The sequence below is a fragment of the Sciurus carolinensis genome, chromosome 3 (assembly GCF_902686445.1).
Source record: "Sciurus carolinensis chromosome 3, mSciCar1.2, whole genome shotgun sequence".
Lineage (NCBI taxonomy): Eukaryota > Metazoa > Chordata > Mammalia > Rodentia > Sciuridae > Sciurus > Sciurus carolinensis.
Window position 1 is genome coordinate 115,604,299 of NC_062215.1, and position 27,942 is coordinate 115,632,240.

At 34.8% G+C, this 27,942-nt stretch overlaps 1 protein-coding gene across 1 annotated transcript in view; it reads left to right on the top strand.

Moving 5' to 3' along the window:
- Window positions 1–346: 346 nt before the first annotated feature.
- The window catches only part of Csrnp3 (cysteine and serine rich nuclear protein 3), a 183,238-nt gene continuing 155,642 nt past the window's right edge, over window positions 347–27,942 (top strand). Inside the window, exons 1-2 of the mRNA XM_047545890.1 lie at window positions 347–402; window positions 19,370–19,540. The gene's annotated coding sequence lies outside the window, so the exon portion shown is untranslated. The remainder of the gene's footprint in view (window positions 403–19,369; window positions 19,541–27,942) is intronic.

The window sequence follows — 27,942 nt, forward strand, 5'->3', positions numbered from 1 at the left end:
ACTTAGGTGAGGTTTGACCCTGGGTGTTCTGCTTTGATTCCAAGTGGATGAGGCATCGCCTCTATCTTCCTAATTCCAAAATAAGACGTTTTACTTCAGCGGAGGTCACCTGCAGACATTTTCCATAGCTTGCAGCTATTCTTCGAAATATCTTTCATCCCTGCTTTTTCTCCATATTTCTTTTTTTCTGCTGCCTTCCGCTCTCAGCTGCAGGGATTTGTCCTCTAAAAGAATGGAGGTGGGAGGGAACAAGGCATGGAAGCAAGCAGGGAGCATGAGCTAGAGAATGCCAGGATCTGGCTTTTGTCATTGGTTGGCTGCCGCCTGATGGCTAGAAGAGGGAGGAGAGAACTCTCTTCAGTGTGTTCTGCCGGAGCCGAAGTACAGAAACCATATTTACAGGTAAGAGCAAAAATTTTTTTAAAAGAAAAAACGAAACAAAATTCTTTTTCCTTTAAAATAGAATGCCTCTCAATTCTTACTGAAAGACTTTTATCCTATAGAAATGAACCTGAAGATATTTCCTCAAAGTGCGTCCCTTTTATTTCTTGAGAAAGCTTTGCAGTGAGCTGTTCTTTCTCTCTGCAAAACCCTTAGCTGGTTTTAAAAAAGAAAAAGGAAAAAGAAAGAAAGAAAGAAAGAAAAAAAAAAAAAAAAAAAAAAAAAAACACCCGAGGCATGTCTTGTCCTGGATAACTTTCTAAGCAAGTGTTATTGAAGCAAAACTAATAGATAAAATGAGTCATCATGTGTCTTTTTTGTTTGTTTTTGTTTTTATTCAAGCTTGTGTTACTGCGAATCAAAGAAAGAATGAGAAAAGCTTGGTAAATTCCACAGGTCCTGAGAAAAATGGAGCCTTCTTTCAATATGAAATAGAAAATTTAGTGTCTTTTAATCTTTAGGATATACTAAATGGCTTAGGAAAATTATTCTTACAGGTTGTAGACTCTTAGCACTAATTTAGAATGAATGATTTGTGTTCATTTCAGCCCTTTTACTTAATTTACCCCTCTTGATAAATTTCATGCTGTTGAATAGGTGTATCATTTTATTCACTGAATCTTATGCTTATATAATAATTAAATAACTATAGTTATGGATATACATTAGGCAGTTTTTATTTTAAAAACTCAGAAACCTTATTGTGAAATATTAAACATTGCTTTAAAAAATAGCATTTTAACAGGCAAGTTTCATTTATTGATTGAATTTGTCTGTATAAGAATTCCACCCCAGCATTTATATTGCTGGTAATACCCCCAGGCCAGTATTTTTAAATATCTCTGAGTTAAGATTTTGCTTACTAGTTACTTATATCTTCTAACCTTGTTTTTTTATTTTCCCTTAGGGAAGACAGGCAGTATTTCTAAATATGCAGACTAAATGACATAGTTATAATAAAAACATGAAAAATAGTTTTATTCTTTGTCATTTAATCATATACTTATTTAAGTTCACAAGTATATATCATTTGAGGGGCTTCATTAAAATTGAACTTTTAAAAAATATTACAGAATCAGTCACATTAGCAACCAATTAATACCTGTTGATTATAATAAAATGAAAGTATTTCCACGATGTAAGTAATTGATCGTACTTTTTAATACTTCATTTGAATGAATTATAACCTAATAGGAATGACTATATAACTTCTAGGAATTTTTTGGTCTTATTTTTATTTTTTGTTGTTGTTTAAGAAATAGATGTATCTTTGAATAAAGATATACAAACATAATTGTTCTTGTGAAATTAAAATCAATGGGGATTAAGAATATCTGAATATTTGGTAAATATTTTTCAAATGGTTGAAGAAGTATCTTAAACTTTCTAAATGTTCCAATTCTAGTTAATAATATGTTTACATGCTTACATGTCATACTGACACAAGCAAATACTCTTGCATGTTTTGTTTTGAACCATTTCTGGATTAAAAAAATCATGACATAATACTGAAATTTTGCTGTTTCTACTTACTGAAGGATTTTTCTGATTTTAGTTTTTCAAACAAAACATTGGTTGAAATTAATTCTCCCTTCCTAAATTGGAATTTATGTAATACATAAGACCAGATATTTACCTCCTGAAATGTGTCTATACAGTTACATGTTTTAGAAATTATAAATTCTGAGCAAAACTACCTCTAGGAATGAAGGGGAATTGATGAAAATTAGGGAGCAGAGTTCCACATGGTTTTAAATTATTCTGTTTCCTTGGAAACCAGCTGCTGCAGATGCATTTTGCTTTCTTTGGCTAAAAATATCATCCTTTTAATAATCGCTAAGGGAAAGGTTCTGAATAAACCAGAGTATATTGTTGCTGCTTTTTATAATTTCCTTAATGGTTCACGTATTTTGGATGAAAAGTAGATAAACCCATTCTCAATCAGCATTTCCTATCAGCCCTGGCAAACGTCTGCAGGTCTTATAAAAACAAGACAACTGTGGTAGCTTCTACTGCAGAGTGTACTGGAGAAGAGAGAGGTAGGGAGGAAGATTGTGTGTGTGTGTGCTGGAATGGAGGTGTGTGTGTGTGTGTGTGTGTGTGTGTGTGTGTGTGTGTGTGTGTAGGGTGAGAGAGAGAGAGAGAGAGAGAGAGGGAGGGAGGAATGAAAGAAAACAGTTAAGAGTCTCCCATCCAAATTAAGGATGAAACAAGGCAAATGAAAACCTTGTCAGGATGCTTAGTAAGAGAAGGCAAGACAAACCTATTTGTTTTCCTTGAATGCAAACATTTAAATGTAGATTTTTAATGGAGATCACTATTTTTTCTCCTTTTGCATAATGGTTTATTTTCTGTTTTTCTTTATGTTTGCAGTGGTTTGAAATATACTGAACATGACAATACATTAAAAATTTTTTTTAATGTACTGCTGAGTTTAACCATAAAAAGAAAAGCTTAGAGTAAATGTTCAGTCTGTAGATAGTGGGGAGAATTAAAAACATATTTTGACATAGTACAGTGAGATTTTTTTAAACTTCATGTCCAGACTGTGTTCTTTCATTAGTGCAGTCATATCCTTATCTTGGTAATCTATCTAATAAGTAAAAAAAAAAAAAAAAAAAATACTCATTCCAGCAACTTAAAAATAATCCAATTTACTATCAGGGTAATTTATTTTTCATTTTAAAAGATTTATACATGCATATATATTTTTTTATGCTTTATTTGGACCATTTTGCTTTATTTTAAAAGAAAACTTTTATGTGACTTTGCTCTGTAAGGAAAAAAATCACAGTTGTTCTTTTTTTACCCTAGGCGATTTCTTAAATTAAAATATTTTCATTATGTATGCTTTTAGAACTACATTGTCATCCCAAACACTGTTTTTTTCTTTCAGCATTTGTTAAGAGAAAAAAATTATCATAAGCTTTTACAGCATTCCTATTATTGTTATTATAATTCACATGAGACTCTTCTCTACCACTCATTTAAATATTTTTGACATGTAATAGTTTATTTTCATAATATTAAACTTAGTCTATTAGATTTAGTGTTAGCAATGTAGCAAATAAACTACCACGAGTTTAAACCATGTGTTAAAGTATTTAATACCTAGCCAATACATTATGTAAAGTTAAATTAATTTGGTATGTCACTACTTCATTTTCCAAAAGGGCTTAGGATCATGGGAATATTTCAATTTTATCAATTAACATGGGCAAAACACTTCAATGTCAACACTATCAGCATAAAAACAGAAGTACACCCAACCAATCAGAAGGACTAGTAAATGGATTATGTAACCTGTGTGCATGACTCTTATACCAGACCCAATCCAAATTATCAAGTGTATTTCAAGTTATGGAAAATAATATGTTACATAGGCTTAGAGGATTTCTAAGTTTGATAATTTAAAAGTACGGTTTGTTGATAGTGTCTATTAACTGCTTCATGCACCTTTCTTTGCTAAAAGTATCCCTCCAGAATCATAGGTGAGGTGTGGGCCTCTTAAGTCTCACAAGTAGTAAGGACAGTGAAATATTTAATAACATCCTTGGTAATATGGGTAGGTAACTTTACATCTGTAATGGAAATATGCTAGTTTGGCAAATAATTCCATGTTGCTAGAAATGAGGAGTGGGATTTATAAGAAATGGAAATAACACCAGACTAAGAAAGCATGGGTCAGATTTCACCATATTCTCTTGTGGTGGAATGTAAGGTAATCCTGGAAAATGAAAAATCACATTAACATTTGTACTACAGGACACCATAACTCAAAAGCCTTGTGGATCAGATGTTATTTTTGACTTTATATTTAATACCTGATAGTTCCATATAAGGCTTATATAGGAATGGAAGGGAGATAGTCCAAAGCAGTATCATTACCATTTTTGTAAATCAGAGAACAAGTATGGATATGATTATCAAACTAATGATCACATTGGATACTTTGCACATCTACACGAATCATTTGTGCCAGTCATTTAATTTCTTGGTCAGGTGTTCATATCTCAGTTATTATAATGAACTAAATATTTTGACCTAAAAAATATTGAATGTAATGCTCTAAGAATACAAATTCAATATGACTTTTCAAGCATTTGAGATTATAATGATTTTGATAAGTGTCAATGCTAATTCTAAGCTGCAGATGTTATCAAGGAAACCACTTTGACATGAATAAATTTCAAGGTTCATTTTAGTCTTATAGTCAGAAAGGAATACAGTGACCCTGTGATCTATTTTCCAAGACCCCTTTATACTTTATATAGATTAAAAGTTTAATATATTTTCTTCCCAAACAACAACAAAGCATGGTGCACACATTTCTCTATTTTTTTTGACTTATGCACATTAGTTACAAATGACATTATTTTCAAGAAAAAAAACCAATAAAAATAGTTTTATGCAAATTTTTATATATTTAAATAACATTTATTATAAAACATTTGACAAAGTCAATTTTCGTATATCACCTGTGCATATTTTAGTCTTCTGTTATCCTGGAAGCATAGGACTAACCTATAGAGATAATTTTTCCTAGATTCCTCATTTTGCTTGTGAAGTAACTAAGGCACACAGTATGATTTTTTGATTGGGAACTAAGTATTTGCTCATGCAAAATCGCAATAATCAAATACTATGTATTTGTGTTAAATATTGGATATTTGTGTTAAAAGACTGTTTGAAAGAAAAGCAGAGTTTGGGAGAGCTTCGGAGAAAGGTTAATAAACGTGGTGTAACCACATTGTCTCCAGTGCATAACAACCTGGAAATTCTCCACTTCAGACCTGTCCTGGTATCTAGGGGTTGACAATTTTCTCCTTGTCCTTCTTTCTAAAACAGTCACAGTGTCCTTGGCTTTTTGAGTGTACTGTCAGGGTCAAAAATTCATTTTTTATTTGTTTTCTAGCAAGTGTCAAAACGGTTGCCATCCTTGTGTGGCTATATCATAGCATATTAATAAATGAAATAAACAGAACTCCTGAATATATTCACAAAAATTTTCATTTCCCTTTTTCTCCCCAGGTTAGGCTAGGCATGAAACACCAATAGCTATCATCATTTGTTACTAAGCTAATAATACTGGTTGCGACAGTGGCAGGATATGTATGCAGAAAGCTTCTGGAAAGGTTTTCCAAAGTGACACAAAGAAATCTTTTGTTTATCAAAGTTATCTTCAGGTGACTCATAAAATTTATACTTAAAATTTTAGATTATTTCACCACCGTGATAACAAAATGGTTTAAGTGGACCCAAGAGGATTTCCTAGGGTGCCCACTGAAGTCACCTATGGCTGAGTGTCAAGTGGGAAACTGGTTTGGAAGACTCCATATAATCTTCAGCCTTTAGAGATCTTCACAGGACATATAGGTGAGGCTAATGAGAGAAGCCCATCCTGTCCTGTGCTACCTGCATGGCTTCTTGGTGTTGTCATCACAGCCACATGTTGTCCTTAATGTCTCTATAGTCTTACATTCAAATATTTATCTTGTAATTCTTAGTATCAAGCTTTTTCTCTATCTCTGTATCAATGCCTAGTACAGTACATGCAGTATTTGCTCCAAGTTGTTTTTCTGACTAATACTTATGAGGATGGTCCTGTTAGTCATCTAGGCTTTCCTAGCCTCCTAGTGGCAGACAATCTTACATCCTAAGGCTGTCCTTTCCTTTCATGTAGTTCTCTATGAATGCTCTTCAATGTGACAATATCCATGTAGTATAAATGTCACGAAGCCAGCAAAATATCATATTGCATAAATTTTTTTGTACAAACTACATTTGAGCTTTCCTATGTTACCAAGGGATTTCATCTGTATACACTCCCTATTTTGTGCTACTCAGCTTTGTTTCATTATAATATAATCGTTTGCCCTTCAAATCAGCAGGTTCTGCATCCACAGCCTCAATCATAGATGAAAAATATTTGGGGAAAGCAATTGCCTCTTTACTGAATATCTACAGCCTTTTCTTCTTGTCCTTATTCCTTAAATAACATTGGTTAACAACTATTAATATAGCATTTACATTGCATTAGGTATTATAAGTGACCTACAGATTATTTAATGTATACAAGAGAATGTGAGTAAGTTATATGCAAATATTCTGTCATTTTAAATGTGGGACTTGAGCATCTGTGGATTTTACTATCCTGGGAGGCTGAATGTCTTGGAACAATTTCCCCTGGCACTAAGGAATAACTATTGTATTTCTGTTACACACACACACACAAGCTGTCATATATTAATCAATGAGTTAATTGTCAATTATTGTAATTATAAGGGTTATATTTATATGTAATATAATTGTTAATGATGTTGAAATAAGAACATACAGTCATATATATTTCACCAATCTCTTATATATATAATCTGGGCCAACAAATTTCACTCACATAAGCTAAAAATGTCCAGCAACGTTTGATTGGTCAAAACATTTGGGCCTGGGGCTGTAGCTCAGTGGTAGAATACTAGCCTAGTGTGCTTAAGGCCCTGGGTTTGATCCCCAGCACCAATAACAAAATTGGTCAGCAATGCTTTTATGCTGCTCTTTGCCTGCTTTCTTCCAATTATGTTGTATTCTGGTGAACAATCCTAAGCCAAAATGTATGGCAGGTGACAGTACTTGATCAGCTCTAAAGAAACCAGTGTGCTCAGAATTAATATGCATGTTTTACTGGGGCTTAATATGCCTCATGATAAAGGAAAGCCAGTAATATGAGACTTTAAAAAGTCATTTGATGTAAATATCACCACAGCCAGGTAGAACTGGCAAACGGCCCCTCCCTCCAAACTCAAACAAACAAACAAAAACAAGGCTTACTACTCTGGTGACAGGGAGTCTGAAGAGAAATAGTGGTTGCCAGTGCCAGTGGGCCATATGTGTGTTCATTTATATGATAACTGTGTTGTGGTAGCCATACTTTCCTTAAAGAGGTGGTTCAGCCAATCAGGCCATTGTATGCTTGTTTCCAGAAATGCATCCCCTGGGCTAGTGGGATACTGTAACTTCAGCTTAACTTTTGGTTCTTTAGGCAGTGCTGGGTAATCATATATGGGCTGCATAATGGGCTTTGCAATCAGACAGACACCCTCCTACTGCCCATTTAATTTGGGTTAATTACTTATGCTATCTGAGTCTTAGTTTTCTTATCTAAAACATTCATTATCTATAAAAACTTACCTAGGTCATACTGGTTGATATATGGAGAGTATTCTTTACTGCAGAATTTGGGACTTAGTAAGCCACCATATGCATTTTAGTTGTTTCTGATAGTCATCTTTTTCAGTTTATAAGGCAAGACTGGACAGAGCAAAAGTAATACTCAAGATTTTAATGACTTTCTAGGTATTATTCTTCTTTAGTGGTTGAAAAAAGTTCACCTTGATTGGGTAGTTTTTTATTTATTTCTTATTAACTACAGTTAAATCCTGGGGCATTAGCTGACAAAGTCAGTACGGGTAGATGGGAGAACTGTAAAAATAAAGCAGAATCATTAAAGAATAGAAATGGTATGACTTTCAGAATAGAAAAATGAAGGAGTGCTTTCTAAATTGGGGCTTGGTTCTGAGAAAACCAATAAAGTAAAATTGGATATTTCATGAAAATTTTCTATGGTAAAATATTTTGGAAGAATTTGGATGATATTTAAATAAGACACATTTTTGTCAAGGTTTTAACTAGCACAACTTTGAGACTCTGAGAAGGATATTTAATATTAAAAAATTTCCAAACCTATTTGATATTTGATCATATATCCTATTCCCAACACACATATACACACATACACGAATCACCTTTAAAATCTTGTGGCTCATATTTTGTGTATGTTAAATTTTCCTCTTTCACACACACACACATACACACACACACACACATGATCACCTATTAAAATCTTATGGTTCATATTTTGTGTATGTTAAACACATATGCATTCTTCATCAGAGTAATGTATTCAAGTTTTCTTTATTTCCTTTCTTTTCCTCTGTATTTTGCTCATATCCTAGAAAGCAACATGTGCACTTCTTTTTAAAAATATTTGCTGTCCAAAAAAGTATTGCATAAAATATAGTGATTCCATTTTGTTTAAACTGTTCTTTACAAAGGAAATTCTGGAAACGACTTCTTTGTTGTTATGTAATGCCTTCTATTTACCTTTGTTTCCATTTCAAGTAGTCTTTAGTTATTTATCAAACATTTCTTGAATTTCTGAATAAGATCCCATTGAGTTCTTCACAGTCTCTCAAGAAACTAGCAAGGACACCTATGCAGTTTTATATAGAGAGGTGCAGCGCAACCATGAAGAGCAGTCTGTGGGGGACTGGGACTAGCTGGGCTTTGATCCCAGTCCTGCTAGGTAGTACCTTTGTCAGTGTACATAAGTTACTTACATTCTGTGCTTCATGTTGCTCAATGATAAAACAGAAATAATACTTAATTAATAGTCATTGTAAGTGCAAATAAGGTAACATGCTCACAGAATTTAGTTTCTAGCACCAAGTAAGGACTCAGCAATATTATTATGATGTTTATTTTTACACAAAGTAATTTGTGGACTAAAAGAAAGAAACATAGAACACGATTCCCAGGGAATTCTCATTTAAACTCTGGGTATAAAGATTGCCCATAACCTATTTCCTCTGCAAGGTAATATAAAAATAAAAGCCCAATGGTGCTTTTTACAGCAGTAATAAAATGTTTCTAAACATAATATTTACCAGGAAGAAGAAAACTGGCTTAGATAATCACACACACATACATAGAAACCCGTTTGAAAAAAAATTATTACAGTATATGAGAAAAAGTTTAGTCAAAGTATCCAAAGAAAGCAATCTCAAGCAGTGAGACACCATCAAGGTCAAAGCACATGCTGATTAAAGCTTGTTTTGAAGTGTGTTAGAAATGCCTGTGTTTGAATTCTGATTCTAAGACTAATTACCTCTATGACCTTGGCCTGATCATCTAACCTCTGTGCTTCATTGTCTATCTCTAAATGACATTAATAGCAATGCCTACCTGATGTGGGTGTGATAAAGATTAAACGAGTTGATATATGTTGTATTAGTTTTCTCTTGTTGCGTAACAAATAATTATAAGCTTAACAACGCAAACCATATCCATTCATTAACTTACAGTCCTGTGGGTCGGAAGTCCTGGCATTGTGGCTGTGTTCTCTGCTTAGGGCCTCACATGGCTGGAAGCAAAATGTTAGGTTGGCTGAGCTCTTAACTGCTTTGCTCTGGAGTAAAACCTACTTCCAGGGTCATCCTTGCTGTTGACAGAATTCCACACCCTAAGGCTGATAAGACAGTGGTCCCTGTCTCCTCTTTGCTCTCAGCCAGGGGCTTCCCTGTGTTCCTAGAGGCTGCACCATTTCTTTGTCATGTATCCCCTACCAGCTTCACACAAAGAGTGCTGCTCACGTTGAATTTCTGCCATTCTTAGCATCTGGCCTCTAGACCATGATTTAAAGAGCTTATGGGATTAGGTCTGACCCACCTACATAGGCCACCTATCAGGTTCCTGGTTTGGGAACCTTAATTCATATGTAGAACCTCTTTTGCCATATAGCATAAGCATAACCACAGAAATGTTATCTCAGCATCTTCACAATCCTGGGGTTATTCAGGCATAAGGCATGTGCAGCAGGAGCCAGGAAGTATCAGGGGTCACCTTAGAATCCTGCCTACTATCCTGAAAGGTGCCAGGGCAGTGCTTGGCACAAAATAAGCAGCATACATGTGTTTACTATGAAGATTATTTTGAAAAGTTAACAAATTTACCAAATTAAAAAAAAAAATAGCAATGCCACTGTATTTGCAAAATGCTGGGGAAATCCTACCCCAGCGTACCATTAAAGAAATACAAATTGGCAGAACCTTTCTGGCAATCAAATTGGCAATGTGTTTGGAAAGCCCAGCACTTCCACATCTAGGAATTCAACTAAAGATATAATCAGAGATTTAAAAAAAAGAAAGAAAATGTTAATTATACTGTGATTTAAAATAACAAATACTTGAAAAGAAACCAAACACGTCCCTTCAGAGGTGTTTTTGAGTGTTTTGGCATAACTCCTGAGTGAAATACTATGTAGCCTTAAAAACAAACACAAAAAACAAATGAAACAAAACACGTGAGGTTGGAAAATACTGAATGAGGAGGGGACATTTTCACATTACAGAAGAAAAATTATAGTTTATTAAATTGCATATATCATGTTAATCAATTCACACTCCTTTCTGAATTGTGAGGTTGCTTTTGGCAAGATATGGTCATTTGAGGAAAAAAAACATACCTTGACAAGCCCCCTCAGATTGCTGCAGGTCAAACCAGACTTCAGGAGACTGTGGGAGCCCCAGCAGCCTTTTTGGAGTGTGAAGCGGGCATTTGGTGAGATGGAGCCATTTGACAAGGAGGGCTCATGCCGGGACACTGCCTGATCATGCCCACCCATCCAGACAAGGGTATCCTCAAAAGGAAGAGTTGGCATCATCTTCCCTAGCATCCTGTGGCAGCCATGCACAGTCTCTCAAAGAACAAGTAATGCAATCTGATCTTCACTCCTAATTTATATTCCTCCTTATAGTCACCTGATTGAATTTCACTCTCAGACAAGATTTTAGAGTGTTTCCGTCATTTTAGTTATAATGTGAGGTATGGTGGAATACATACTATGTACCAATGGCAGGGAGATGTAGAAATTAACAATCATTAGAACACCCACAGTGCACATTCTAACACTATCAAACAGCTACTTTAAAGGCCCATTTTACTGGTGAGTAAACTCAGGTAGATACAAATTAAATATCTTGCTCATGAAATCCTGAGGGAATGGTAAAACCAGATTTTGAAGAAATGGACTTTATACCCGCAAATTCCTGGTGGTTCCTTGGACTCTCTGTATTTTAAAAAACAGAAGAACAAATAAACCTCTCTAGGATTTGTTGTTGTGGTTGTTGTCGTTGTTCTGAATATTTAACTCAGTGGGGACTTCACCACTGAGCCACATCCCCAGCCCTTTATATTTTTAATTTTGAGACAGGGTCTCACAGAGTTGCTGAGGGTCTCCCTAGGTTGTTGAGGCTGGCCTCAAACTTGAAGCTTCTCCTGTCTCAGCCTCCCAAGGTACCAGAATTTTAGGCATTCACCACTGTACCTGGCTCCCTAGGACTTTTGAATGTTTACCTAGGGTAACACCTATTGCAGAACATAATAGGCTTCCCTATACATGAAGACAAATTGGTAGTAACAGTGAAGATTGTCTTTCTTTTCTTCTTCTAAGATTATTTTCAACCCTTGAATTTCACAGATGCCTGTGCCTTTAGTTGGGGGATCCAAAGATCACCACAAATTCAGATTAAAACAATTTTGCTGTCTGCGCGGTGGTGCATGCTTGTAATCCAGCAGTTTGGGAGGCTGAGGCAGGAGGATTGTGAGTTCAAAGCCAGTCTCAGCAACAGCGAGGCAGTAGGCAACTCAGTGAGACCCTGTCTCTAAGTAAAACACAAAATAGGGCTGGGGATATGGCTTAGTACTTGAGTGCCCCTGAGTTCAATACCTGGTTACTCCACCCCTGCGCCAAATATAAAAAACCAGTTTTGCCCATTTACCATTCAATGCAAAAGGAGATATACCAAACTATATAGTCTCTGGAACTAGCATCTTTCCATAGACTTTGAAACTAGTCCAGTTTCTTCTACCTCTAGCTCTTGTATGACTAAATTCTTGATAAAAAAATCTAAGCCCAGATCTCCTAGAATCATTGTCCCATGTTTTGCTTTCTCTCCACATTCCCAGGAACACTCAATCTTCATTCAACTTTATTAACCTTTATTCTTCATTTATCTTTTTTTGCAGCGTGGGATGTGGGGCGGGAAACGAGTACCAGAGATTGAACTCAGGGCACTCAGCAACTGAGCCACATCCCCAGCCCTGTTTCTTATTTTATTTAGAGACACTGTCTCACTGAATGACTTAGTGCCTGGCTATTGCTGAAACTGCCTTTGAACTCTGGGATTATAGGCGTGTGCCGGCCTGCCTTTCATTTATCTTTAACTCCAATAATTTGTCCCTATTCGTCTTTCACTTTCTTTCTTTCTTTCATTTTCTTTCTTTCACTTCCTTCCTCCCTCCCTCCCCTTATTCCTCCCCTCCCCCCCTCTTTCTTCTTTTTTTGTAGTGCTAGCTGTAGAACCCAGGACCTCATGCATGCTCTACCACTGAGCTACCCCCAGCTCTGCCCCCATTCTTATTCTTCTTCCCAGTTAAACTCTGGTAAGCAAACCAAGGCCATGACTGTACCTTAGCATATATCAGGCATCCTTGCAATGAGAAGAGGGAGAAATGTAAAAATAAAGATATGGTTGTGGAGGGTTACCATTCTGTACATTTGGTTTCTGGGTGGGTATTTTATATTATTATTATTATTATTTTTTTTTTTACTGGGTATTGAACCTAGGGGCACTTAACACTGAGCCACATCCCCACCGCTTTTCTCTATTTTATTTAGATACAGGGTCTGGCTGAGTTGCTTAGGGTCTTGTTAAGTTGCTGAGGCTGGCTTTGAACTCACAATCCTCCTGCATCAGCCTCCTGAGCTGCTGGGATTACAGATGTTCACAGTGCACCCAGCTGGGTAGGGTATTCAAGAGTCTCAGTCCATAATCATAAAATTTCAACCATAGGATATTTTATTTTATAAAACTCTCCTGATAACACAAACATTTGATACTTATGGAAGGTCCATATAAGTTCTAAACTAACTATTTTTATTTTATTTTATTTTTTTTTTTATTTATTTTTTTTTTTTTGCGGTACTGGGGATCGAACTCAGGGCCTTGTGCTTGCAAGGCAAGCACTCTACCAGCTGAGCTATCTCCCCAGCCCCTAACTATTTTTAGAAAACTCACTTCCATTTGTAGAAAACTCATTCCAATGTATTCAACTTCATGTTAGTATTTCCCTCAAAGTGATAAATAAGATTTTTACCCTTATTTATTAAACAACCTGCCATTAATTCACTTATTTCTCATTACAACATAAATCAAGCATAAAATCAACAACTCATTTTCTATTCTTACTCTTAAATATTAGTGATCTCCTTTCCCTTTTGAATCTCTAGGTTCATATAAACTTACTGTCATTTTTAATATTTTAACTCAAAATCTGATTATTCTATGTCTTAATCCATTCAGGGTGCTACAACAAAATCCTATATACTGGGTGACTTATTAACAAATTAATTTCTCATAGTTTTGGAGGATGAAAGCCCAAGATCAAGACACCAGCCATTCAATCAGTGTCTGACCAGGGCTCCTGATTTCACTGTAACCTCATAGCCGTGATGGATGGGATGAATCTCTTCTGGGGCTCTTAGAGGCCTAAAGGCCTTAATCTGAGCTCATGACTTGATCATCTCCCCAACACCCACCTCCTAACACTGTCACCTTGGGGCTTAGGATTTCAGCTTAAGAATTTTAGAGGAACACAAGCATTTGGATCATAGCAGTTGATTTTTTAAATTAAATTTCTTATTATTGCACTATAATTATGTATTATAGTGGGATTCATTGTGAAATTTGCATATGCACATAGCAATTTGGTCAGTTTCATCATGGCAGTATATTTTATGAATGTACATACTGTGACTATTTTCATGTTAAGCATACTACTAAGAATTATATTTTATATACTTCTCAAAAAGAATTATTGTATATAGGATCAGTAATAATACAGTATTCTCAATAGGTAGAGTTTTTTTTTTTTTTTTTTTTTTTTAAGAAACTAATAAGGCATCAACTTTTGGGAATATGGGCCTTTGTTAGGGAATCCTAAAGTAGGATTTAGAATCATCTGGTGTTGGGGTCTTCAGTCCCCTTGCTCTTCTTGACCAGCGACAAGGGAAGGGAACACTCCCCAACAAGGCCAGACCAGGAAAGGTAGGGCTGACTGACTGCCTGCAACCAGCCCTCCAGGGGGAGGACAAGGGAGACCACTCACAGCAGGAACTGTTTATTGAGGAAGTCACATAGCTTTTATGTAGGGTGAAGGCTAGGTGGGAACCAGTCAGCTTAAAGGTCAACAAGGGGGTGGGGGTGTGTGCACGCAGACGAGAGTCCCATAGGACTATATGGCAAGCACGAGCTGATCACGTTCGCAGAACTGTTGTTAACCAATCCCTGATGGTGGTCCAATTTATCATCATTAACTTTTGAAACCGCCTTTGAGGCCTTGATCTTGCTCACCCGCCAGGGAGTAAGGAGTCAGCCTAAGTTAGTTAACGTGTCATTAGTCCCAACAATCTGGCTTCTAACAAATATATGTCCAATATTATAATTATTGGTGCTAAAAAACATAAATCAAGTCATCTGTATTTCCCTCTGTTAGATAACATTTTCTTTTTGTCATGTACTCTCAAAAAACAGCATTCTGTTTTATAGCATGATTTTTAATATTGTTTAGGATTGCTTTTATTTGACTATGTGAAATAAGACAAATTCAATACAGAACATTACTGTCTTCTCCCTTAGCCGTCTTCCTGTAACTTCCTGTAACTGCAGACATCTGAACGGGAGTAACACCTTAATCTCTCTCACTACTCAGTTTCTCCTGTGTGATCTTGCTCTGTTGCCATGGGAGTAATTATAACATGACAATTTTGGTAATAAATCCAGAGAGTATTACAACGAAATCAGATTGGTTAAAACAAAGTAGAATGAAAATCTCCCTCTCTCTGTTTCCTAGACGTCCTTTCCTCCTTATTTTTGTGTTTACTCAAATATTTAACCATAGATCAATCTTTCTCCAATGACTGTGCAAAAACATTCAGAGCCTCCGGAGCCTAGATGTGTGAATGGCAAGCACATCTAACAAATCAACACAAATTATTTACGTTGATTTCATAGTAGATAAATCAATTGAACACTTTTGTGGTGCAACAATTCCAGATAGTTTCCTATAGCTGATAATCTTTAGGTACACCATTTTAAAAAATTCACCTCAGCTTTCAGTCTTTCCAAGCTTTTATACAATACCTTTAAAACCTCCACAAGTCATTTGAAGATAAGATTGTCCCTCTAACCAAGCAAAGCTTACATTTGATCTCTAAGACAGTTTTTAAAATGGGCACCATTTGGTTTTCAAATCAGGTCAATTTAAAATCAGAGTTCTATAATATTTGCAGTAGCAGGTAATGGTTGTATATTTAAGTTTTTAAAAATGTCAAATAAGTAGGAAGGATTGGGTAAAGTCATTATTAACTTCGTGCCTCCATTTTCCCATCAACAAGTAAATTCTTGATTTGTCATCTGTGTTTGGCTTTTTCTCTACCAAATTTAAAGAAATATTTCTTTGTAGTGATGCAGGAAAGCTGACTTTTTCATTGTCACCTTTATTTGCCAAAGCAGTATCACAGAGTGGTAGAAAATACCTGAATTGGTTCTACTTGAAATCTTGCAGGTAAGGGGTCTCCATCAATTAATTGGCAAATCGTCATCAATTAATTGGCAAATCTAGAGACCAGCAGTGGTTCTAGGTAAAATTAGGTGTTCAAATTACATTAGGAAGCACTTTGACTTTATCACCCCTTCTAATTTATTTCTAAATGCTCTCTGCGCCTTCAAGGAAGCTGTTGACTTCTGTAGTCTTCTAACTGGTTAGCTGTACTGACTTTAACCACTCTGTGCCACTGGGTTTTCCCTAGATATTTTCCCTGATTCTAGAACTTTTCCTTCCCCCCATTAAATCCACTTTCCCTTTATTATAAACCCTCTGTTTCTTGTGAACTAACAAGATAATGAGAAGTCTTTCTAAAATATAAACCAGCTCTTGTCATTACATCACTTAAACCCTGTAATAACTTGTATCTCAATTAGAGAAGCAGCCCAAGTCCTTAAGGGCCCTGCACAGTCTCGCCAAGACACAAGTCTTACCTTTTCCCCCATGGCATTGCTCTCACATCAGTCCTCTATCCTGATCCATTCTTCCTTCGGAAGTACAAATTGCTGGCTTCCTTTCCTCCTCTGGATCTTTACCTCCTCACTGTAATATTAGTTCGCTAATGAAATAAAAATAGAATGTTCCTTCTACGTGGCCATACCATCGTCACTACGTCATCTGACTGCTTATTTTTCTCCATAGCATTTATCTCCATATGGCATTATTTATTTATTTACCTGCTTATTGTTTATCTACCCCTACTCCAGTAACTCCCAGTAAGTAAGGACTGATGAAATAAGGAACTTTTTTAATATATTGCTTCTTTATCATTCCCTAACATGTAAAATAGTCACTGGAGCATGATGTTTATGGAATAAATAACAAATGTCCTATAAACAAATGTAAATGTTCACTGAATGAATGATGAATGACCTATAAACAAAGATCTCTTTCCTATAGAATAAATGACCAACAAGGACACTCAGATTCCCTGGGTGAAAAATGAAACAAAGCAAAACAAAGTATCGTGCATGGTTGAGACAGGCAGGATGCTATAAGGTAAATGTGAATCTGTTGAAAGCCAAAGCCATGTCCCAGCTGTATGGAAATAGAAAATACAAAAAACAGGAAGATAGCAGAAGAATCTAGAGCAAAAGTGTCCCAAGAAGTATAGTCCCTAAAATTAAGGGAGACCATGAGGTTTATGAGGGGCACAAGGAGGGTGACAAGTCCTAAAAATACTACTTTTTTTTTTTTTTAAAGTTCACTCTAGTTAGATTTGAAACTTAACTACTCAGAAGACATGGATAGAACTGCCATGCTCGGTTTGATGGATATTTGAAGTTATCACCTGTCCTTGGCAGCGTATATTGCACAGGTATTTTTTTGTAAGGTAAAGTGGTTCTCTCAATCAGTGCATCTCTGGTGAAAGGCATTGCAGGTAGTGTGTTGAGTGGACAGGGAAGAGAATGTTGATTCCCTCATCTGTTACCCCTCCAGGTCACAGAGGTAAGTCATTCTTTGTCCATCTAATAGAGCCAGTCCATGTTGGAAGTTACATTACAGTGTAATCTAAAAATTGCTCATTTAACTTTGTAAACCAAATTAATAAGGGAAAGAAGAATATAGAATATGAAACCTAATGGTAGAAAGGACTGCTTCTGAGTATCAGGGGACATGGGCAAGGTTTAAAGTGGATTGCGCTAGGCAAGTATGGAGCCAAAATGATGGAGATCTGTGCAGTGGCCTTTCCCTGGGGCTGGGCCTGCGTTCCCCATTCAGCACAGTTCATACTGTGCACTGCCTATTCTCCTTGATTGTGAGGCCATTTTCTATTGTGCTTATGCTCTCATTTTCCTTTGGGTAAAGAAGTACTTCTTAGTGCCTGTTTTGGTCAGCATCTTTTATGCTGTGACCGAAAGACCTGACAAGAACAATTTTAAGGAGAAAAAATTTACTTGGGGCTCACAGATTCAGAGGCATCTGTCCATAGTTGGCTGATTCCTTTCTTCGAGCTCCGAGATGGGACAGAACATCATAGCAGCAGTGTGTGGCAGAGAAAAGCAGCTTGGGACATGGCCATAGGGTAGCAGAGAGAGACTTCTCTCATCAAGGATGAAATATATACCCCAAAAGCATGCACCCAGTGATCCACCTCCTTCAGCTACCTGCCTACAGTTACTACCAGTTAATCCCTATTGATTCAATGATTAGGTGAAAACTTTCATTATCCAATCATTTCGCCTCTAAACCTTCTTACCTTGTCGCACACAGGAGCTTTTGTGGGACACATTATATCTAAGCCATAATAGTATCTTTGTTACAAATAGTAGTACATAAAGAAAAGACTAAGAAGACTCATAATTTTATTACATTAGACCTTATTTACTTGGTGATGTTTCTTGCTTCTGTAGGAATTTATGTTTGCAACCCCTTGATCACCTTAACTGTTCCTCTGTAACTGTGAAGAAATTGTTTTTTTTTTTTTTTTTTGAGAGGTTTAATGATTCATGTAACTTGACATTAAGAAGTTTTTAAAAATGCATCAGGCTACTTCTGACCAGCTTTCACAGACCATGTTGATACAGAAAATGAAGAGGCTTAAATTAATGTTTTATCCAGCTAAAGATATAGGGACTGTGGTTTGCCATGTATAAAATCTATTCAGACAACCTCCTTGGCATAGGACTTGAGTATTCCCTGTAGCTCTGCTGAATTGACTGGAAACATGATAAGGCATCTAAATTCTGCAGGTATAGCCATCCCTAGCAACCAATTTGATTTTTGATGGACACAGAGCCCCAGGAAAGTAGATGCCTTTGTACCCGAGAAAAAAGAAATCCCCAGCAAGAGAGACATACCCTAATCAGTATGCTCTGGATATGATGGCATGCAAGTAAGTGATCTATTTCATTCTGAACTCTGGCTCTGTCAATGACAGTACATGATTTACTCGAGCAAATCAAATAAACGTATTTGACTTCTGTTTGACATTTCAAAACACCGAACCATATTTCCTTATGCACTCTTATTCCACATGCTTAATTTTTGCTTTTTTCTTATAAGTTACACTGCCAGAATGAGAATGAAAAGAAGAATGCCTCAGGGTAGAATTATTTTTGGTGCTTCCCAACATTATGGGAAGAAATTTTTTTTAATTTTTAATTTTTTTAGTTGTAGATGACAAAATACCTTTATTTAACTAATTTATTTATTTATTTATTTATTTATTTATTTATTTATGTATGTATGTATGTTATGTGGTGCTGAGGATCAAATCCAATACCTCACATGTGCTAGGCAAGCACTCTGCCACTAAGCCACAACTCCAGCCCGGAAGAATAGTTTTTTGCAGGGATGTGGTAGCGCGGTCAGAGTGGTTAAAAAACAAAAACAAAAAAATACAGTCCCTAAAAATGGCTTTAAAACCTTGACTGTGCAATCAGCGGTCAAATACTTCAATGCTCTGTTGCTCCTGTTCCTGTTACAGGCACATGTGACAGCGCTGCAGCTATGAGTGGAATTTTAAAGGGGAAGTTTGAAGAAATTGACGGCTCCTCTCCCTACTCGTCTGTACAGGAATCAGATGATGATGTTTTTAGCTGTGACAGTGTTGATCGTGTTGATAGTGTCAATCCGTCCATGTCTAATCATTTTACCCGTGAGTATCTAAAGTCATATTTTCATGTTATGCTCTAAATTGTACTGAATGGTCAACTCTTGGTGACTTTAGCTTTACACTGTCTTATATCTGCTTCCAACTTCATCAGATCAAATATATTTGCAAATACAATTTTGATTAATTAGACCACAGAAGTATGCTTCTATTCTTCTCTATGGAACGATTACATAGGAGGCAGAATTGAGTCCAATGAGAGGTAAGCAGATTGTAACTGAAAATAATTTAGCATGAGTCTTCAGCTTTCTGAGATAGCCGTTTTTTGGAAATTTAATCCATTGAGCCATTTAGAACATCTGATATTGGTCAATGAATTGTGAAATATCTGCAGTGGGAATGCAACACATTCACTTCCTAGGCAAGAAAAATGATTTTCTTTTTTGCAGCGTGGGGATCAGACCCAGAGTCTCCTGCATGCTAGGCACATACTCTATCACTAAGCTGAGAAAATGATTTTTGTTTTAAAAAGAATGCTGCTGTGAAATTCATGCTTTGAAAACTGTAAAATTCTATAGTTGTCTCTACACAGGTAAAACAGAGTCAAGACCAGTTTAATGCCCTGGAATATGGACAGTTTTCTTCGCATACATTCTTTTCCTAAGTAGTTAATGAACCAAATTATTTAACTTAAGATGGCATGTTCTAATTTATAATTCCACCAATTTTCAAATTGTATTCCTTGCAAAAGATACACATATGAAGGTTTTAAATAGGTGAACCTTTTTCCTATAACTCTGTGTCCATTCAACCCCAATCGTTAAGGGAGGAAGATCTCAAAGTTATTTTTTAGAAGAGTTAACACTCACAACACAACTAAACAAAGTCAATGAAACCCGTAAATTATAAACTGTGTTTTAAAGTTGCATTCCATGAGAAAAGGTTAAAATTATTCAACACAAATGAGTATAATTCAAGAGATGTAATTTTCACAATAGGATGCTTTTCTTTTCTTCCCTATTTTTTCCCTATCATTATTTTTCTAGGCCATTTGATTTGGGGATTTTAAATTCACTAAAACATCCTTTTAAAATTCATACTAACGTTTATGTAATGTAATTCTAATTACTATAAGTACATTTTTTATTTCTCGTCCTTCTCTCCCCAAGAATTTGAACTTTTTTGAATTTATAAGTTCTCCATTGTTGTTAGAAGCATTTAGAATTCAAAGTAGATAAAATTTTATAAGAATGTTTAGCCTTTGCTTTATTTATCTTTTGACTAAAGTAGCATTTTTAATGAAGATCTTTTTAAATGTATAAAAGAATGAGGAGGAGATAAAGGAATACTTGGTGGAGGAGAGAGAAAGTAATAACTATTTTGAGGACAAAATTCTCCAGTTACACAAAATTATAACCAGATCCTGGATTTTGGGGAGATACATTTTATTTGAGATTTGCTTCTAGCCTCTCCACACCTTCTAAAAGAGTATAATGTTGTGGAGGACACTGATACTGCCTTTTATATTTTGCTGTCACCTGCAGTACCTAGAAGGTATACATGTTTAGAATTCTTTATTGGGTAAGCAGATTAATTTCAGACAATTCTTAACAGCTGAAAAGAATGAGTGCACAGGGTTCTTATCCTTAGAAAAGCAACAGTGCACATTCAAATTCAGTACCCTTGGGAACACTGTGATGATGTCCTTTCTATGTACTTCGGAGAATCCTTTTCCAAACCCCAGAGCTCTGTAGCAGCTGCCTAACATTTCTCAATCTTTTTTCCCTTTAACCACTCCTGAAAAGCATCATCAATCTAAGACCCCAATTCTTTGCGGTACCACCTTTTCTAGTACAGTGCATCATTTTCCACACCCCTGTGCCTTTTTTTCTTTCTTTCTTTCTTTTTTAATCTTCAGCATGCTTTCAGACTCCTTGTGTCTATGCCTCTCCTAAAGTTACAAATTGGTTTCCTCCTGGAAAAATCAATTGTAGGACTTCTCTATGCAAGACATCTATTGATTTCTATAGCTTGTGAGTTCACAAAGTACCTATAATGTTCATTTAAACATCATCAGATCTTACAATAGTGGCTCAAGATGCTTTCCAGATGAGACTGTTGTTCTGATGGTTTAGAGGATTTGAAATATTATAGCTCAGGTAGAATCCCTGAACAGTTCTGTGGAAGAGTGAAAGTTCCAGTGGAAAGGGATTTTATTTTTTAATAACTATTTTGATATGTGATCATAAATATTCTGTTTCATCACCATTGCTACAGTCCACTGAGGTGAAGACACATATCCACTGTAGTCAGAGGAAAAATAATGGGCAGCTACAAGGTTTGATGAGTCTTTTCCAGCAGTACTGTTAATGTGCTTTTTCTTTGTGAATTTTCAAGGGCTTTAAGGGAAACATTTGCTGATACTCCTCTGTAAAAGAAAATGATTGCATCGTTGAGCAATTTGTTATGAGTGTGTGATCAGAGCCATGACTTGGGATAAACAGTGAAAAGGAAGGGTAAAGAAGAAGAGATGGAAAATGTGACCTACAGAGGACTTTTGTTACTGTGGGTTCTGCTTACCTGATCTCAAATACAAAACCTTATTAACTGTTTTGCAAAGTTGGACAAATTAAAAAAAGAAACCGAGTTAGTTTCTTTAAGGAGAAAAAGACAAAAACAACCATAAAGAGTTCAACCTCATTTTTAATTCAAACAATGTTAGGACTAGCAGGGCCTTTGAGAGCAGGCTGATTCCATTATTTTACAGATGTGAAGACTAAGGCCCAGGGAGAGTTACTTTGACAAGAATCAAAATATGAGCTGGTGGCAGAGGACTTTAATGTAGATCCCTAGAGTCTTTCTTTCTACTAGACCATGCAGCTGACTGAAGGTTCAGTAACATGCCTGACTACTAAGTACAGGGAGGGACCCAGATCCTCAAGCAGAAGACATGGCTGTGTCTTTTATGCCAGTTCCTCCTAGAACTAGAGTAGTGTACCCTTTTGGTAAGGGTAAATGGCATCTCATCTCTTATTGCCTTTTTTTTTCCAGTTGGTTTCTGGTGAAAGCTTTCACATGCCCTGGTTTTAGGATAGTGCCATTGATGGGTTTATGAACAAATTCAGTGAGCACAGTGAAACCCTTGCATGGAATTCAACTTGAGTGTGAAAGAACATTTCACTTCTCTTTTTTTGTAAGTGACAGAGCAGACTGTTGAGACTCCATGTATGTCACTGACATTGATGGAAATATCTTACAGAAACCATGTTTTTTTTTTTTTTTTTTTTTTTTTTTTTTGCATTTACATGACGGAAATCGGTTGGTCTTGGTGACATAATGCTACTTGTGATAACATGGAAATGTTACAGTGAAAAGTAGGTGGGTGAAGTACGCAATGCAAATCTTTAACAGCAGCTCCACGTGGAGGGTTACTTCACTTATTTTAAGAGTAAAATCCTTTATACATTCCACTTTTGCCAAAGGACTGAATGGGCATCATGGACTCTCTGTAAAAAAGATAGTAATATCTTTCTATCCCTTGAACTCTGGGGCCTTGCATTACTTGTTCAATAATTCAAGACTTCGAAAACCCACTTATCTTGCATGTCAGTTGAACTCACTGAGTCACAACTTCTGATTGAATGGAGTAATTACATTCCATTTTGCTGGCTAGGTACAGATTTGGCTTTTATATTTGTTTGTTTGTTTTAAGCCCTGAAAGATCATTTAAATTTGGCTTTAAACTTAACAGCCAAATTGGGCCGAATTTCAAATAATATTTTTTGTGTTTATAACAATGAATCTAGAAAAACAACAGTTGTTATGGTTTTAACTCTCAGTTAGCTATCATGAAAAACTAAATATAAAGAGAGTCCTGTGGTGTTAATGGTACTGTTTCTCACATCATTTGAAAGATAAGGCTTTATTGGATGTATTTCATCAGATCTGAAATACATCATAGAAAATTTCACAATTTCCTACATCTATTTTATTTACTCAAAATGTTTATAGGTAGAATTGATATTGTAGCTGTATTTCATAAAGAGCACAAGGATTAAAGCTGCTATTAAATATTAAAGATGACATCTTCCCATTAGTGATCAAAATATTTTTATTCAACAGTATAATTTATTAAAAAATAAATGTAAATTTTAGAGTGTTCACATTTTATATACCTCTAGGTAGAGAATCACATTCTTACTGTGGGATCATCTAAGAATGGAATCAAACAATAAATAAAGGATTGCCCAACTACAAAATATTGTGGTTTGAAAAATGAATACAAATGAATTTAGATGATTAAAATTCTGCTAACCATCTTCAGAGTACCATAATCTTCTGGCTTTGGTTTGAATACCAGAGATTAACTGGCTTTTTATTTTTTGTTTGTGATGATGATGATGAAGTCATTGCCTGAAGCGAATGTCCTTTTGTTTTTCAAAAGAATTTAAAATTCATTGTTCAGATCAGGGATTCTGATGCTTTCTGACAGCTCTAGGGAAGTATATTTGTGTGCATGCGAATGCAGAAAAGAATTAAACCTGGTCCTGCTTAAAAACAAACAAACAAACAAAAAGAGCCAGTTGGTGTGATTTCTGAGTAGGCTGCAGTCTTTAACCTTTGATCCTTTCATTCTGGGAAGTACATGTCTTTATGTCAAAATGTCTCTCTCTCTCTCTCTCTCTCTTTTTTTTTTTTTTTTTTTTTGCCTGAGGAATTTTGGAATAAACTGGAAATATTTTAGTGCCATAGAATTATTGCACAATATGTTTTGCATACTAAATTACTATAATCTGGCATAAAGTAGAATAAAGGTTAAAAGTAACATAATGAAGAAAAAGCAATCATTACATTTTACCAAAAGATAAATGTTTGCTTTTCAAGCAAAGACAAACACATAAAAACTTGAACAGGCATTTTATTTTAATGATATTTAATTTCTAGGTAGGAAAGTATTTGCTGTGAGTTAAAATTGAAATGGATTCCCAATTTGTTGTGTTTGCTTTTATCTTATCTCACAAATGGAGCAGCAACAGAGATTGATTTACATAATTTACAATTCTAGGAATTTGAATTTTATGAAATGATTTATATAACCAACTATTAAGTTGCTTTAAGATCCTTACAGAGATCTTAATTAACAATATGAAAAATATCCCCCTCAAAACCAAAGGACACCAAAAAAATTAAAAAGAACTCCAAAACCCAAACTCAAACAGTTTGCAAAACACTGTGAAAGCTGGTGATCATTGCTGAGTACTAAAGCACTAGATACTTCTGCAATGGATTCTATTGGCTGTTGTAAGACTAGCTATTTCTAATGGTGGGACTTATTCTGTAGTGGGCCTTATTAATTGTGACATATGGAGACCTCAGATGCATGAATTATTATTTATTTTATATCATCATTGGATGAATGCTAGTGAAAATACTACAAGATGAAAATGCATATATTTTAGTATTAAATCACATTGATAAAATTCTTTTAAACTAATATTTATAGTTTATGAAATAAGATTTAAATAAATTATATATATGTACATATGTGTGTTTATATATACATTTCATCTTGAAATGTCTCCTACTTCTCCATTTTTGAAAATGTATATATTCTAAATCTTAATGACAGAATTTGGAGTATTAATCCCATCTTTAAGGACCTTGGTTTGGAAGAAATAATGGCAATGGAATTTAAATATAGCTAATTGTAGAACAAAGCTAGTCCTAGTTCATGATTCCCTCAAAGATGCTGTCCGTTGATTTTGTTGTGGTTGTGTGTTTTTTTTTTTTTTTTTTTTTTTTTTTTTGCTATATCAGACCTGACTTTCTACCATTTGCTGTTTCTATGGCAACTTTCATTCTGGCTTGGAGAGTGTAATACAGATTTCAGATATTTACATTTTCAGATACATATTTGAAGCACTCTTTGCTTACTGAAACATTTATTTATTTATTTTAAAAGCTGGGATATGAAAGGTGATTTTGGTTTTAAGTATTTGTAATACTTTTTCTTAAGCTGAAAAGTTATACAGAACCTGTATACTATGAAATTTATTAAATAATCTCTGGAAAACCTATTCAATGAATTGCCATGTATCCAATGAAAAGTTGCATAAATGTATCTGTTGACATAAATATATATTTATATTACCAAACAAGTTTGCAAAACTATATTTGTTTCATCCATTTTATAAAATCTTATGAATGAGGTATGTGTATAATAAGATCCAGAAGGAAAAAGAAACATTTTTCATAGAAATAGAGTAAACCATAAAAGAGTTTTCTTGTGGGTGGTGGAATTGTGGATGATTTTTGTTATTTATATTTTTTCTCTATTTATTATCATATTTATTAGCTTAATAACATTTTCTGTGTTCACTCACAATAGCTTCCTAGAATTTTTCACTAATATGATTACTGCTGTTGTGACCTGTTTGTAGATAGATCTTAGAAAAATTCCTAAGGGTTGATATATTTCAAAGGGTGTTGTTTTAATTGCCCTTCAGAAAACCTTAGCAATATATATGCCCTAGCATCTGAGTGCCAGTTTTCTAAATACCTTGCCCAAACTGACTTACTGGTGATTTTTTTTCCCCTGTGCTAATAATCTCTTTGTCTCTTTTTCTGTCTCTTTTACACACATGCGCACACACACGCCCATCAATATAATAAGTGAAAACTGTTACTCCCTTGGTTTTAACTAGAATTTTTCTTAATACCAGGAACCTAATTATTTACATATTTGTCTTTTGTGTATACATACATGTGTTCATGTGTATAGACCACCTGTTTAGGCTTTTTATTATTATGGTGGCTTTCATTTTCATTGTTTCATAATATTAAGGATCAGTTATTTGATGATTGCATTCACAATAATTTTTCATTTTGTCATTTGCCTTATAACATGTTTTTCATTTGCCATAGAAATATGTTTATACAAATATACTATGGATTTTAGATTTTAGGAAATGCTTAAGCAGACCTTTTCTGCTCCCAGGATCAACTGCACACAAATAATTGCTTCTAGGATTTTCTTAAATTTCTTTATATTTAAAATTTTAATCCATTTGAAAACTAGAATAGTATATTATAGAAAGTGAAAGATAATTTTCTGATTTTTCTAAAATCATATTTTGAATAACATAGTATCTGCTATATATTTGTAATTATGTTCTTATACTAAATTCTTGCATGTGGTGTGATCAGTGTCTATGATTTTTTTTTTTCCTGTGTCATGATCTGAATGGTTATTCCTGTTATGTTTTGCTCTGTATAGTTTCATCTCTTCACATGGGAGTGCCCTAACGCACAACCATGAACAGAAATACATATACTACCATATTTCCTAAAGACTCCATAACTTAATGTCACATGACTATTGTTTAAATTTTAAAATATTGTTGAATCATCAAATCATTGCTATACCATTGGAATCACGTAAAAATCCGTGGATTAATTATAGCTACGCGGCGGATGGACATCTTGACAATGTTGTCTTTCTGTTCCAGCAATATTAGGTATCTAACAATATTTATTAGTTACTTTATGCACAGTAGAATTTTGTGCCTTTTTACTTTCAGAGTATATTCTTTGTTGGGGCCTTGAGACTTAAAAGCATTTTTTTTTTTTTTGTTAAGTGTGAATATGATAATTTTCATTTTTCTTCTCATTTATTTGAGCTGTATTTATATTTTCAGTGGTTAAAGAGCATGAAATTTTTAGGAAAAAAGTATTTTGTGCCTATTAGGATTTTGTAATTATATGTTCTGAAAGTTTATTTTTGGTACAAGGAAAGGTATAGTTTTTGTTTTTTTAATGAAAAATTTTCCATCAGTTCACCTATAATCTTGCAGTAGGGCATATTTTACCCTATATTAAGGACATATTCTTCCATTAAGAGTTTTTAATTAATAATGAGTATAAAGGTATATCAAATTTCTTGTCTGTACATATCAAGATAATCTTACTCTCAACTTATTAATATGATGAGCTATAAAAACATTTTTGAAAAGCAAAAGGATAACTAAAGTGCCTAAATTCACACAGCTTAAAAGTGCTGAATCTGGAATTTAAAATCAGCTCAAACTCCAGAGTCCATACTGTTTACCAGTACAGCATGGTATATGCTATAAATTCCACAAGAAGATTAAAAATAATCATTCATTTTCATGCCATATAGCAGATAAGTGTTATAAAATCCTTCACAAAAAAAAAAAAATTTAAGAAGCTTTATGCCTAGAATACAAGTTTTTTTTTTGTTCTCATATATATTAATATTAATTAGAATAAAATGAAAATACCACTGGGATTGATAGAGTTTGAGATTCTGATCCAGTTTAACTCATTTATGCTGATTGCCATTGAAATTAATTTTGTTAAATGCTGAAACTCTCATGTCCCTGCCTTTAATAGGTCCCATGACTGAAGGAATATAATTTCTTTGCATT